Here is a 3,208-nt window from a genome sequence, read left to right as displayed (position 1 = left end):
GTTTTTTTCTTAGACCAAGTGAAATCGTCAGCTTTTATTTTTCTTTATTTCTAGTTTACCGAGGTTGATAATGATCAGTCAAGTTTAAAGTTCATGCAGATGATATGGACATTTCAAAAGCACCCTATCAAATTAAGAGAGATGGTTTGTGGCTCTTCTAAAAATGATACGATAGATGTCTCTATATCTGGCTTGCCTTTTATTGCTAATTCATACCATTTAGGGTATGAAAAAAGTAACTTTTTTAACACGATAGACAGTTTCCGGAGACATTTTAAATCCCAATTTTACAATTGAGCTCGAAAGACAAAAAAAAACATGATAATAAACAAGTAGAAAATAAATTGTTCATCGAGTCAGCGATACGATTGGAAAACGCATCCCTCTATTTTCCATCTCTATCAATTAATTGTCATGTTTACCTCCATATTGGGAAATAACTGTCAGCATTACCCAGCGAGAATCACTGATCGCTGAAGGCAATCACAGGAAGAAAAGTTCAGTAAATTTCCTTTTGCACGGAGGTTCACCTGATACGAAAGTATTTTCTTGGTCTTACATATTGTGTTCAAGACATTGGAACTGAGAAAACAAATTTGATCTAGGGTCTAGTTGGCTACGTTAGGCTTGTCATTATCAGGGATACTCACTATGAGTTCGCTGGCAAAAGGAGGGGGATAAACAAAGAATGACAAAATAATTGTAGAAAATGGTTTGCTGGCGTAATACTTTGCTTTTGTGGCAATTTCGTCTAAGGTACTGGTCGGATACGTAAAGATGACTGAAAAGCTGCAAAGCACAATTAACTACACGGGTAAATTCGAATATTTTGAATAAATTCGCAGCTGCGACCAAAATTTGAATTAAAACATTTTCATCCGTTTGTCAAACTCAGTTTATTCTAAGACCGAAAAAAATCGCCAGTTTAAATTATCTGTCAAACTCGCTGAGGCTGGTAATGATTAATTTTCAATTCCGAAAAAATAATATGAACATTTGATTAGCATCCTGTCAGTGGAGGTTAATAACAGATGTCTCCATATTTTAGTATTTTTTCTCAACTGAGGTACCTCGCATGTTCCGGCCATTTTTTTAACACAACAGAGAATTTTCTGACGCATTTTAAATGCTTAAACGCTGGTGAGGATTTTTAATTGTGGACATTGTTTAGGAAGTAGGGTTTCAGTGAACGTTGGTAGGCGTGTGCTGTTTGGACCTCATTTCTCGTTGCAATCATAGATAACTTGCCAGAAAAAGCGAAACGAACACAGAACAATGTCCCCAACAAATTTCACAAGAGGTGGAACACTGACCAAAACATTTGGAGAACTGCGATGCTCCCTTTTATTGTTGAGTGGGCCTAAGCAAGAATCAGTTTCTTTCGCAGCAGTTCACATTCTCCTCTCCATCACAGCATTTTTTGGCAATTTTCTTATCCTTGTTGCCCTTCACAGAGAATCTTCCCTTCATCCGCCGTCTAAACTCTTGTATCGTTGTCTGGCAACAACTGATCTGTTGGTTGGTCTTGTTACCCAGCCTCTCGTTGCTACGACCTGGATTTCCGTGGTCCACGAACAATGCAATCTTTGTCGATACGCATATGACGCCGCCTCCCTCACATCCGTAGCATTATGTGGAGTGTCGTTGATGACGATAACGGCCATAAGCGTGGATAGACTATTCGCCTTATTGTTGGGGCTGAGATACAGACAAATTGTAACTTTGAAGCGCACATACATCACCTTAGCTACCTTTTGGATTGTATCTAGCGTCGCTGCTTTATGCTACATATTAGATTACCGTATAACCATTTGGTATGCCTGTATAATTATACCATCTTGCCTTGTTATTTCATTCCTCTCGTATATAAACATTTTTCGGGGTCTCAGTCATCATCGGGCTCAAGCACAAGATCATGGCCCACAACAGCCGAGCCAACCAAATGCACTGAACATGGCGCGATACAAAAAGGCAGTGTACAGTTCACTGCTGGTGCAGTTAGCACTAGTAGTTTGCTATGCACCAAACTTAATCATGGCGGCAGTAGTAATCGGTGACGATAAAACGTATTCATTAGGCTCAGTAGACATAATGGGAGTAGCAGGTGTCTTAGTTTACTTTAACTCGACGTTAAACCCGTTTCTTTACTGCTGGAAGATAAGTGAAGTAAGACAAGCAGTGAAAAAGACAATCAGACAAGCGCTTTGCTGTCCATGGTTTTAGAGTTCAATCCCCGGTTTCTTAGGGTACACTCCAATGGAAAGTTTTCATAGCTTAGTAAAAACGTCATTATTAGTACCAGCCAGAGAGAACGCTCGTCAGATATGTTGTATGTTGGAGAGGAAGAAATAAGAAACTTACGAAAAAATTGTTGGTGGAAGTCTGTGCATAGTCCATAATGCTTATGAATTTTAGAGATGTATAATATTGCTTGACTAATGTTAGCAATTTGTAAGTGAGCATATGGAATAAAATGGAAACTCCAAAAAACAAAAGGAATTGTCAAGTATGTTACTTAAAAGAAATTTCGTAGACGCATTCTCAAAGAGTAAACGCATCTGAGGAAGTCCTGAGATAAATGCTGCTGACGAAGTTAGAATCAGATAAGCCTTCGGCTATTTTTGGAATTTCGAACGCAGTTGATAAATTTTTGTTCACAAAAGCATTAGGATGTAACTGCTCAAGAGAGAATGGGTAATCACACCAGAGAATCCAACAGTTCGCAGGCTAAAGGAGGAGAATAAACAAAGAATAAAAAAAAATGTAGAAAACGGTTTGCTGGCGTAATTTTTAACGATGAGAGAAAAACTGCAAAGCGCAATTAACTACTAAGGTAAACTTAAATATTTTCAAATATGTTCGCAGCTGTAATCAAAATTTGAATTTGAGTAGTTTGATGCGTTCGGAGATTGTCAAAAATTTCTTTATTTATCTAAGACCGAGTAAAATCACCAGTTCACATTATTTATTAAGCTTGCTGAGGCTGATAATGACATGAACTCTTGATTAGCATCCTGGAGGTGACAGTTTAATGGCAGATGTCTCCATATTTGCCTTTTAGTGTCTTTTTCTTAACCGAGGTACCTCGCAGGTTGCGGGCATTTTTTGACACAACATAGAATTTTCTGATGCATTTGAAATGCTTAAACGCTGGTGAGGAATTCTGATTGTGGACTTTCTTCAGGAAGTATTTTTCGTGCTACTAACT

The sequence above is a fragment of the Stylophora pistillata genome, chromosome 11, assembly GCF_964205215.1.
Source record: "Stylophora pistillata chromosome 11, jaStyPist1.2, whole genome shotgun sequence".
Lineage (NCBI taxonomy): Eukaryota > Metazoa > Cnidaria > Anthozoa > Scleractinia > Pocilloporidae > Stylophora > Stylophora pistillata.
This window is presented reverse-complemented; position numbering follows the sequence as displayed.